The sequence below is a fragment of the Schistocerca nitens genome, chromosome 7, assembly GCF_023898315.1.
Source record: "Schistocerca nitens isolate TAMUIC-IGC-003100 chromosome 7, iqSchNite1.1, whole genome shotgun sequence".
Taxonomy (NCBI): Eukaryota; Metazoa; Arthropoda; class Insecta; order Orthoptera; family Acrididae; genus Schistocerca; species Schistocerca nitens.
Genome location: NC_064620.1, coordinates 518,674,813 through 518,687,987, shown reverse-complemented (window position 1 = coordinate 518,687,987; position 13,175 = coordinate 518,674,813). Strand labels below are relative to the sequence as shown.

General features: G+C 40.3%; 1 protein-coding gene across 1 annotated transcript in view; it reads left to right on the top strand.

The window, feature by feature from the left end:
- Positions 1 to 320: 320 nt before the first annotated feature.
- Positions 321 to 13,175, top strand: part of LOC126195717 (uncharacterized) — a 611,971-nt gene continuing 599,116 nt past the window's right edge. Inside the window, exon 1 of the mRNA XM_049934346.1 lies at positions 321 to 391. The gene's annotated coding sequence lies outside the window, so the exon portion shown is untranslated. The remainder of the gene's footprint in view (positions 392 to 13,175) is intronic.

The window sequence follows — 13,175 nt, the reverse complement described above, 5'->3', positions numbered from 1 at the left end:
CATACTTGGGCATACGGATAGCCATTTTTCCATCGCTCCTTTTTCGAATGGAACGGGAAAGGCAATGACAAGCAGTGGTGCAAGATACCCACCATCATGCACCGTTTCCTGGGTGGCTTATCATGTACTTAGGTGTAGATGTAGACGTCTGGAGTAACTCGATACGCCGTGTGAGTATAATTTCGTCAGAAATATTCCCAGCTATTATTCTACTGACGGGGCGGATAACACACGTGACTCTGGAATGGAGGCTGTTAAGTTATTTACTTATCTGTGCCTAAAATAAGGATAACTATGACTCCTTGTTTTTGTTTTTTTAGGTCACCAACCAGGTGGGCGAAGCTAACGAGACAGTGTGTTGAAAGGGACTTCACGCGCTAGCGACTAGTCGGTAAGTTTCATACACCATATTCCCTGAATTTTTTATATGGTATTACTTTCACCTGACACTGAAATATATTGCAACATTGGAATTCACACTGTTAGGAAGATGCGAACATCTTGTCCAATGACAAGTCATGTAGAGGAACGTACGTAAAAATTATTTGACAGATAAATCGTGAATGTTTCTTGCGTTCCACAGATGTTATCGGAGTCCGAGTTTAATGCAGTGATAGTATCACAGAGTATACCTGTACCATTTGAGTTATCTTCCATGCGTAATTCATGAACAACAGGCAAGGAAAAAAATACACGTCGATTGACTAATGTTAGACATCATGTTGTTGAAACCCATTTCACTCACACATAGACTACAAAAGGCGTGACTTATTCACAGGTAGTTTTTGCTCGTTCGTCAGCATCTAGTCTGGATACCGATCGCTTTGAGAGACTATAGCAACACTTACAAGAAATTAATATTTTAAAATTTTCTGTGTCGAGCTGCACCAAAGTTTACGCATGTGGTAACGGCAAGATGGCTGAACATTCGATTCCGTAATGACAGCGAGTACCATAATAGTTGGTGTGTTCAAATTGCAAATATAACCAAGAATCACTTATTTCATTTATGCTGACCGGTAATTGCTGTGTCTTTAGTCAGAAGAAGAAAGGTAGAAAAGAATAAGAGAAAGAGATCCCAAAATACCAAAATTATTCTTAGCAATACTGTAAAAAGTCATCTGATTATTGTTAATGGAAACCGAAGGAAGAGTACAATTAAGTGGAACATTTTTGAACTACCTTCTTCTATCTGTTGGCAGTACATAATCTCCAACAACCAATGGAACAACTTAGAGCAGCTAGTATGGGAGTAGGCCTGAAAACTATAATAAGATTAAAATAATGAACAAGAAAATCGGTCATTTAACAAAGTACTGATATAGCCATATGGTGGTTACTCAGTGTAAGTGACGACAGTGACTGAATCTGAGAAAAAGAAATAAAACGGGTGTAAAACGACCACGAGAACGATTGATAAAAGAAGCGTTGTTTTATAGCTAAAGATTGCGACATGTCTGGTAAGAAAACATTACAGTCAGCGCGTATTACTAGTCAGATAAAGACGTTAGTGCGATAGTCGTTCAGAAACTGAAGGTTACTCACCGAGCAATGGAAAAATGTACACTGAAGAGCCAATGACCAGTGCTCACAGCGACGTTGGATGCAGCCTGGTAGCTTTGCGGGCACGTAACACGGTAAGGGAAGTATGTAATCGGAGCAGAGAGGGGTGGGTTTCACCCTAGCAAGGATATGGGCTCAAAATTGGGAAAGCCATTGAGATAAGCGACTCCGACAAAAGGCAGCGCTCTGTAAAGTGGGGTAGATGGTAATCTGCGGCAATTCTGGCGGAAGAGCACAATACTGGTGCACGCACAAGTGTTTCGGAGCACACTGTTCATGGTACATTGTTGAACATGGAACTCTGAAACGGTGAAGCTGCTCGAATGTTCACGTGCTACTGTCGTGAGCGTATGTGGAAAGAGGTAGAAGAGCAGTGAAGCTACCATTAGGCGCTAAGTGGTTAGACTTCCGGAATTCTTCACAGAACGTGGGTTTTTGAAGCTTGAGTGCTCTGTAAAGTGGGGTAGATGGTAATCTGCGGCAATTCTGGCGGAAGAGCACAATACTGGTGCACGCACAAGTGTTTCGGAGCACACTGTTCATGGTACATTGTTGAACATGGAACTCTGCAACGGTGAAGCTGCTCGAATGTTCACGTGCTACTGTCGTGAGCGTATGTGGAAAGAAGTAGAAGAGCAGTGAAGCTACCATTAGGCGCTAAGTGGTTAGACTTCCGGAATTCTTCACAGAACGTGGGTTTTTGAAGCTTGAGTGCTCTGTAAAGTGGGGTAGATGGTGATCTGCGGCACCTCTGGCGAAAGAGCACAATACTGGTGCACGCACAAGTGTTTCGGAGCACACTGTTCATGGTACATTGTTGAACATGGAACTCTGCAACACAGATGACCCCCACAAGTTGACCCATAGACATCCTCAGTTACGACTGCAGTGGGCACGGGATCATGGGGATTCGCCGTCTATCATTGGAAACGCGTCGGCTCTTCGGATGTATCATGTTTCCTGCTACACCAGGTCGATGGTAGTCTCGACAAACGCCGTTGGTGTGGCGATTGCACACTCTAACCTTGTATACCAGTAACACAACCAGTTTGTAGTTGCAACACTTCTTTATTGATTACACATAATCATGAATTCATCAGCAGTAATAATCAATTAATAACATTTGCGTATCAAGGCCCTATCCACAATTAGTATTTACAATATTAACCGTCACACTTGTGACAACGGTCCCTTTACGTGCAGGTAACAACAACCAAAATAATAGATGAAATAGATAACCAAATGTTTACAATGTCGGCTATCCCCTTTCTCACTCAGTTTTACACTTACTGAAAATGTAAAATTAATTTGATGCTATCTGACATGAAGGGTACTATTAATTGTTCTTTTTACACTTGGCTTTCTACTACACTCAACGTCCGGAAGATTTTAGACTTTATGCAAGCTTAAGACAAAACGTCAATTTGATGAACATGTGATGGACGCGTGCAAACGTTAATCTATTACGATTTCACAAACACATGATGCAAAGGGTGAACTTATACTCAACTTTGGGCAGTAGGAAACCTTCTGCCTAAAACAAGCCTCTCGTTGAATGGAATAGAGAAATCGAACGTTAACGGGGTCCGGACGGCCATGAGTTCAAATTCTGAGTTTCCGTCACACTGCGAGCTCGCGCGGCGAGGCTTGCTCGCTTTGACCACTATACACATTTCTGAAAACAGGAAAACATGAGCGGCAGACACACTGCAGTATACACAAATATATAGACAGAAAAGCAATACCTTAATATAAACAAATTACAAGTTAACCATTGAACAGACTCAAGGAGCTTAGCTTCCTTTGATCAAATAAATAAATAAATATATAAATCTACATACTACGTGAAAAGATGTGTCAGTCCACACCCAATGACTTAAGAGGCTCCGGAACGCCCTATACTTGCAATGTTAAAATAACGCTTATAAATTACATCTTTCCTCACAAAGTATTTGAGGTAGGAAGTTGAACTTTTTACAGATTTTTTATTGGAATATGGGCTACAACTTAACACAGGGATTTTACAAAATTTTAGTTCAGTTATTAAAGATGATTTTTTTCAATTGTAATGAAAATTCACATTTTTTTGCAATTTTTTATTTATATATTCAGAAATATACAGTTTTTTGGAAAAAGGCTGTGTTAAATTATGCAGAAGGTACTGTGTAACATTTACTGAAAGTTTGAAACAAATATGTTTGGAAGATCCTTAGAAAACATGTAATTAGTATCAGAAAATAAAAGTTTTGGGAATCGAGCGACAAAGATTGGATTAACTTTTTAGTGCATTCCAGGTCCATAGGATGGATTATCTTCATCCTCTGCAAACTCCTCCTCCAGCTTCCTCTTGTTCCTCCTCCTGTTTACTCTTGCTTGTATTTCTAGACTCTTTACAGCCCTGTCTGCAGCCCGAAGGCGTTCCTTGTCTAAAGCAAGCATCGCTCGTACCATGTTAGAACCTATCTTCATTCCCATATTTCTAAATACCTTTGGCTTTCCAACATTTCTCCTTTTCTTAAAAGCCTTCAGAGGATTTCTAATAACTTTAATTTTACTCATTATTATACTTCAACAAAACAGAGACTCAAGAAACAGAATTAATTACGAATATTTTCGAGATAACGACAGAGTAAATAAACATGAAACAATCGACAATCACACCAGCGATATATATTGAACCATCACAGGTTAGCCACAACACATACTTTATCTCACATCACTAAAATGTACCTGATGAACACGGACGTTAATAATAACACCATTTGACAGCAGTTTAACAGCGCCACAGTGGGTCACGCCCATGTAGAACACATTTCAAAAAAAATTTAAAAATAGTTGTAGTCTTCGGAATTGAATAAATTATATATCTATTAAAAGGTAATAGTCTGCAGATTCAGAAAACGCAAAAAAGTAAAAATTGAACTTTTCATGATTTTGAGCCTTTCCGGAGCCCCTTAAGGTCCACGTTACAAGATAATCTGCCTTTGCTGAATGGCTAACACCACATAAATCAAACGTGCACAACCTAACGTGACAATCAACCTTCAGATAGGTATTTGAAATTGCAATAGAAAACTAATGTCACTTCAGTCGGTCGCTAATGCAAAAAGCACGACCCCTGTGGCCATAGCCAAAAATACACACGGCCTCTACCCGACCATAAAACCCAATGTGACCTATATTTATCATGGCCACTTGCCTTCCATACACACAAGAAATAATTAAGAAACAACAACTACCACTGATTCGTAAATCCAGAAAATTCTAAATCTATAACTAAATTAAGGAATGACGTTCAAGTGAACCAGCTACCTTCAGCATGCCACTAAGCAGCAAATCCAAACTTATAAATGCGAGGCGCTATTTCTACCCACTTTAGTAAAATAATTTCATGGCCGTTCCAGAACATCACGCGCCTCACCACCACTGCAGTGAATGTTTTGCTGGCCACTAGCACGAGCAACTGCAACAGTCAACAGCCCGTAAGTATATTCACTATACATAGAGCGAAGAACCCACCATGAAAGCTTGGCGATTAATTTTATCTTCTTCATGTGAAATTCACACGCCATCCATCCACATAGCTCTCGAGGTATTAGCAAGTCCTGATCGCCACTGACCAGCCGTGTCAATTCAACTTTAAAAACTTTCCGGCAGCGGCCCATGCTTCTTCGTTGCTCCAACTCAACTGGTCCTCACGGCACACGGCCGTGACACGTGACATGGTGTCGCTAACTCCCCACAACGACAACATCGAAAGCACGTCACGTCACACACTGACTCGGCTCATGCGCGGACCCACCCTCCTCGACTTGCGCACGCGCGCCATTATAAAAATCCTGCCTCAAAGACGCAAACAGAACAAGGCACAGGGGCAACGATCAAAGATGGAAGTAAGAAGCGATATCGCCTGGCGCCAGAAACCCACCGGCTCAGCCGTCATTGAGGCGAGCAGCGGCTCCAAAGGTGCACTTCACCACGGGCGCAGGCTGTTGATAGCAGTATTACGCTATGGAAAACATTCCCCTGTTCTTGCATGGGACCTGTGGTAGTAATCGAAGAGATCGTTTCAGCTGCGGACCATCTGTATCCCGTCATGCTTGATGTCTTCCCTGGGGATGTCATCTTCCCGTGTCTCGAAGCCACACTCGTGATACCGTGGTTTGAGGAGCATGATAATTACGTTCATATCTTGGCCACCAAATCTGCCTGATGTGAATCCGACGGAACCCTTCTGGGTTGCTATCGGGCGCTATCACAACGTCTCGAAATCAGCTGCCCGTTATTTACCAGAATTATATGACTTATTTGTAGACATCTTATGCCGCATGCCTTTACAAAACCACCAACAAGTTATATAAGGTATGGTACGCTGAATCGGTGCTATATTGTTGTTGTTGTTGTTGTTGCTGTGGTCTTCAGTCCCGAAACTGGTTTGATGCAGCTCTCCATGCTACTCTATCCTGTGCAAGCTTCTTCATCTCCCAGTACCTACAACAGCCTACATCCTTCTGAACCTGCTTAGTGTATTCATCTCTTGGTCTCCCTCTACGATTTTTACCCTCCACGCTGCCCTCCAATACTAAATTGGTGATCCCTCGATGTCTCAGAACATGTTCTACCAACCGATCCCTTCTTCTAGTCAAGCTGTGCCACAATCTGCTCTTCTCTCCATTTCTATTCAATACCTCCTCATTAGTTACGTGATCTACCCATCTAATCTTCAACATCCTTCTGTAGCACCACATTTCGAAAGCTTCTATTCTCTTCCATACATGGCTACACTCCATACAAATACTTTCAGAAGTGTCTTAAACCTATACTCGATGTTAACAAATTTCTCTTCTTCAGAAACGCTTTTCTTGCCATTGCCAGTCAACGTTTTATATCCTCTCTACTTCCACCATCATCAGTTATTTTGCTCCCCAAATAGCTAAACTCCTTTACTACTTTAAGCGTCTCGTTTCCTAATCCAATTCCCTCAGCATCACCCGATTTAATTCGACTACATTCCATTATACTCGTTTTGCTTTTGTTGATGTTCACCTTATATACCGCTTTCAAGACACTGTCCATTCCGTTCAACTGCTCTTCCAAGTTTTTTGCTATCTCTAACAGAATTACAATGTCGTCGGCGACCTTCAAAGTTTTTATTTATTCTCCATGGATTTTAATTCCTACAACAAATTTTTCTTTTGTTTCCTTTACTGCTTGCTCAATATACAGATTGAATAACATCGGGGATAGGCTACAACCCTGTCTCACTTCCTTCCCAACCACTGCTTCCCTTTCATACCCCTCGACTCTTGTAACTGCCATCTGGTTTCTGTACAAAATGTAAATAGCCTTTCGCTCCCTGTATTTGACCCCTGTCACCTTCAGAATTTGGAAGAGAGTATTCCAGTCAACACTGTCAAAAGCTTTCTCTAAATCTACAAATGCTATAAAGGTAGGTTTGCCTTTCCTTAATTTATTTTCTAAGATAAGCCGTAGGGGCAATATTGCCTCACGTGTTCCAACATTTCTACGGAATCCAAACTGATCTTCCCCGAGATCGGCTTCTACCAGTTTTTCCATTCGTCTGTAAAGTATTCGTGTTAGTATTTTGCAGCCGTGGCTTATTAAACTGATAGTTCGGTAATTTTCAAATCTGTCAACACCTGCTTTCTTTGGGATTGGAATTATTATATTCTTCTTTGTGTCGGAGGGTATTTCGCCTGTCCCATACATCTGTATTACGTTCCAGAAGTGGACTAACAAGCTATTAAGCAGGTGGTTATAATGTTTCGGCTCGTCATTGTGTATTGGCGACTACTGGGAGAGACAGCAAAATAAATAAATGGAACAGGAAACCTAAGTGAATGAAGGTAGATAGGCCAAGTGTGACCTAGCAATATGCGTTGTCAGTTATTACGCTATGAGAGATTCGTCTCAGTGGCCTCATGACGTGCAGAACGCGTTCCCACGCTGGAAAATTCTTGCTACTGTACCTGTCGTCGCTGAGCTCACGACCAGTCAGTCGTAGATACGCACTGGGGCCGTTTAAGTCACACACAAGCCTGTGAATTGATTAAGCCCTTTCCCGTAAATCAACAATCATCCCCTTGCCTCCTTCAGAATTTGAAAGAGAGTATTCCAGTCAACATTGTCAAAAGCTTTCTCTAAGTCTACATATGCTAGAAACGTACGTTTGCCTTTCCTTAATCTAGCGTCTAAGATAAGTCGTAGCGTCAGTATTGCCTCACGAGTTCCAATATTTCTACGAAATCCAAACTGATCTCGCCGAGGTCGGCTTCTACTAGTTTTTCCATTCGTCTGTAAAGAATTCGCGTTAGTATTTTTCTGCCGTGACTTATTAAACCAATAGTTCGGTAATTTTCACATCTGTCAACACCTGCTTTCTTTGGGATTGGAATTATTATATTCTTCTTGAAGTCTGAGGGTATTTCTCCTGTCTCTTACATCTTGCTCACCAGATGGTTGAGTTTTGTCAGGACAGGCTCTCCCAAGGCTGTCAGTAGTTCTAATGGAATGTTGTCTACTCCCGTGTCCTTGTTTCGACTCAGGTCCATCAGTGCTCTGTCAAGCTCTTCACGCAATATCGTATCTCCCATTTCATCTTCATCTACATCCTCTTCCATTTCCATAATATTGTCCTCAAGTACATCGCCCATGTATAGACCCTCTATATACTCCTTCCACCTTTCTGCTTTCCCTTCTTTGCTTAGAACTGTGTTTCCATCTGAGCTCTTGATATTCATACTAGTGGTTCTCTTTTCTCCATAGGTCTTTTAATTTTCCTGTAGGCAGTATCTGTCTTACCCCTAGTGATATACGCCTCTACATCCTTGCATTTGTCCTCTAGCCATCCCTGCTTAGCCATTTTGCACTTCCTGTCGATCTCATTTTTGAGACGTTTGTATTCCTTTTTGCTTGCTTCATTTACTGCATTTTTATATTTTCTCTTTTCATCAATCAAATTCAATATTTCTTCTGTTACCCAAGGGTTTCTACTAGCCCTCGTCTTTTGCCTACTTGATCCTCTGCTGCCTTCACTACTTCATCCCTCAAAGCTACCCATTCTTCTTCTACTGTATTTCTTTCCCCCATTCCTGTCAATTGTTCCCTCCCTGAAACTCCGTAAAACCTCAGTTTATCCAGGTCCCATCTCCTTAAATTCCCACCTTTTTGCAGTTTCTTCAGTTTTAATCTAGAGCTCATAACGAATAGATTGTGGTCAGAGTCCACATCTGCCCCTGGAAATGTCTTACAATTTAAAACCTGGTTCCTAAATCTCTGTCTTGCCATTATATAATCTATTTGATACGTTCTAGTATTTCCAGGATTCTTCATTGTGTATAACCTTCTTTTATGATTCTTGAACCAAGTGTTAGCTATGATTAAGTTATGCTCTGTGCAAAATTCTACCAGGCGGCTTCCTCTTTCATTTCTTACCCCCAATCCATATTTACCTATTACGTTTCCTTCTCTCCCTTTTCCTACTACCGAATTCCACTCACCCATGACTATTAAGTTTTCGTCTCCCTTCACTACCTGAACAATTTCTTTTATTTCATCATACATTTCTTCAATTTCTTCTTCATCTGCAGAGCTAGTTGGCATATAAACGTGTACTACTGTAGTAGGCGTGTGCTTTGTGTCTATCTTAGTTATAGTATCTCAGATTTTGACGGTCAGTGTCACTTGCTTAAGTCACGATCACACGGCTTCTCCTGCCGGCATTTGAACTTTAGCGTTCGCTTGGTACGGACCTGATGGGTGTGCATGAACCACTGGCAATTCTCAGGGGTCATACTGTGTATCCACACATGCCTGCACGTGCACAGACCATATACCCCCATTTTGCTCGCCTCAGTGTTTGAAGGATTGTTTATCTAACTAACGGATCCATATTTTGCATGCTCTTGAGCCGAGACCTTTGCAATGGGATTTATGGATGTTGGGGTCTTATAATAGTTTGTGTTTCCATTCTGTTTACTGTTATTCCGCTTTTTTAATGCGGGCACCTTCGTCTTCTTCTGTAGATTCTGCTCTGTGAGAGGTTTTCCTGCTGGTTAGAAACTGACACAGTCTCCTGTCTTACGCAGCTTTTCCAATACTAACAGTTTGGATAGGCGTCATTTATTTATATCTTTGCTCATGCACCTGAAGATGTGACATAGGTCCCGAAATCAGATTTTGTTTCCCATTCAGGCAATAAAAGAAATTGCAACTGTAGCTGCGTTTATCACTGACGATGAATGTCAACAGTTGTCGATGTAATGTTCTTATGCTATGTTCTTAGTTTTCAAAAAATGATTATTATTATTATTTTCAAATGTTCGACATTTAAATTTGTTATGCTGCCAGAGTGGGTGAGGTGGTAAGTGCAGCAATTAGGAGTCGTATGAATCTTGGAATTTGCTAATAAATGATGAATGAATTTGAAGTAATTTTGACTATTTTTCAACCGTGACTGTCTCAAGAAATATGTATGAGTTGTATTTCGACCGCCATCTTGTCCATTGCACTATAGAACTGTTTGTGATGGTGTTTCCAAGTTACTTCCAATTTAGTAACAATTTCGTGAACAGTGACCAAGAGAGCCGCTGAAATGCATACACCGCAGCACATCACAACGAGACTGCCACGCCAGAAGAACAAAGATGACCGCAGCATTTACGAAAAGACTATGTAATGTCAGTATGACCTTACTGTAAAGCTGTTTTTGTAAGGCCATTTAGCCTGAAGATGAGGTTTAATCCTCGAAACATGTCGCTAAATATATAAGTAATACAACAATTGACAATTTTTGTGACTGGTAGCGGTAATTTAAAAGAAAAAAAAACTTTACCAAATGATGAACGAGTGTGTGTATTATTTTGTGTAATCGAACAGTGAATCATATACATGACATGCTCAAAGCATCCAGTTTAAAGATACTAGAAGCAAGATCCTAACTTTAATCTTTGAGTTAAGTGAAGATCGAACTACTCTCATTTTATATGCTTTTGCAAAATACAAAGTTTGGAAAATGATCAGATTGGGAGGTTGGGATTGGTTGATGGAAATTACAATGCTGTCTGCTAAAAGTTAAGAACTTGATTGGCTACAGTATGTTCCAAACAATCGGAAGAAAGAATGATCACAAGTTTTGGAAGAGAGAGAGCTTGTCGCGCGGTTGTCTTGAAAAATCATAAGTCATCTTTAATACATGAAGACCTATCGTCGGTGTCGTCATAATTTTGTAAAAATGTATTAATTTTCTTACGCTGAAAAGCACAGTGGCTGGGAAAAAGACAAGATGTGAACAACGTTTCCTGAACCTAAGAGATTTTTTGAGAACGTCATGACTCCTCCGATGGGTTAAAAAGAGATTCCACTTGGTATGCTATGTAGTCGTAGTTTGAATACTTTAGATAACTGAATATTGGTGAACTGTGTAGTACTGAAGGAGCATACAAAACTAATAATTTTCCATCCGTTCAATGACTGAGGAAATTTGTAGTTCTTTGGACAGCTCCACGAGTGCTATACTTAGCCTGGTTACTTCTGAGAAATTATGATTTGTGAGTAAACATAACAGTACAAACTATGACCAAGTATATGTTTTTACATCCAGAATACGTCGAGAACTTTCTGACAGGGTGTACTTTGGAGCAGCTTTGCTGCGTTCGGATGAAGACTACTATAGACGAACTGTGAATAGGAGACATTTATTTTGATTTAGAAGTCGAATGACTGCTGATGACAACGAACGAAACAAAAAGCGGCACTGCAGGGAAAACTGAGTGCGAATTCGGTTGTCATCATAATCATCATCATCTCCTTCCAAGGCTTAGGTGTTGTAGTCACCTGTTCCGGTCTCAATCATCCATCCATCCATTCATCCGTCTCTTACGAGGTCTACTATTTTTAACGTTCCAGTCGACCGATAATTCATTATATTTTGTGACAATCTGTTTTGTGTCATTCTATCTACATGATCCTTCCGTTTCAGCCTACTCTCTTCTGTCTTGTGATTAAATGGAAACATTTAAAAATCTGATCTTATTGTTGTTTCATTCCCTTTTATTACAGCCTCTTACATATCTCATGAACTCCATCTCTGCTGACTGTACAAGTAATTTTTTCTTTTTCTGTTACTGTCCTTGGTTCGGAACTATATGCAAGAGTAGATAGAGCCATAACTTTATAGAATTTCATTTATGTTCCTTCTTGTGTTTTTCTTCCCAAAGTTCTACCAATTATTCCACAGATAGGTTAATGGCTTAAATGGTTCTGAGCACCATGGGACTTAACATCTGAGGTCATCAGTCCCCTAGGACTTAGAACTACTTGAACCTAACTAACCTAAGGACATCAGACACATCCATGCCCGAGGCAGGATTCGAACCTGCGACCGTAGCGGCCGCGCGGTCCCAGACTGTAGCGCCTAGAACCGCTCGGCCACCCTGCCTGGCAGATAGGTTAATATTTACTAACCTTCTTCTCAGTATCTTTGTCATAGTTAAAAGTAATATCACATCCTAGGTAACTAAAGTGGGATACTAGTTTGAAAATTTTCTCACTTTTTTTTTTTTGGATCTGACTGGTTTCTTATTTTTAAAATCAATTATCTTTGTCTTGTTTTCAGTTCTAATACATCGCGTTTTGGCTCCACCTACATTCTAAAACTAAAATTAAACTCCGTCTGAACAGGCCTCATAAGGCCAACCGTACCGACCTACCACCGTCTCATTCTCAGCCAATAAGCGTCACTAATGCGGGTATGGAGGGGCTTGTGGTCAGCAAAGCGCTATCCCGGCTGTGACGGCAACTGATACTTCTCAATCAACTAACTCTGCAATTAGCACCACAAAGACTGAGTGCACTTCACTCGCGAACACCACTCGGCTATCCAAGCGTCACAGCTCTTAACTACTGTGATCAGATGGGCAACGGTGTTACCACAGTGACAAGAACGTAGGCCAGTCTGTATATGCTCTTTGTAAACTATCTTCTGTTTCCTATATAAATAACTAGGAAGTAGCATCTAACAGAGTATTTAACGGCATTCTAGATCCTATTTTAATTCCTAACTAAGTTTCACCTTTCTGTTTCATAACTAGGTCGTCAATATATTAATTAAATGAAGTGGGTGACAGATTGCTCACTTGTCGAACACACTGAATTTTTAAAATTTCATCTGACATTTTCGAACCGGAATTTACAACTATTTTTGTATTTGCAAATAGTATCTTTATAGTGTTAATAGAGTGTTTAGAAAAAGCTTTTATTTCCAATATTTTTCACAAAAGAGATCTTTCTACCTTATCAAAGGTTTTCTGATAATCAATAAATGCTAAATGAGTTACTAAACAAGTTCCCGACGGTTTTCAATATTTTTTCTTATTATAAATATATTATCATTACATGAAGGTCCCCTTCTGAAGCCTGACTTCTGTGATTGCAGCATCGTCGATGGTATGTAATATTTGATGAAAACTGTTCCATTTAGTTAACTCATTCCTCTATAATTTTCTGTGCGCTTTGTATTGCCCTTTTTTAAACACAGAAATAACTTTAGCTGAGTTCCATTCCTCAGGTAAATCTGTAACAGTTCTTCATGG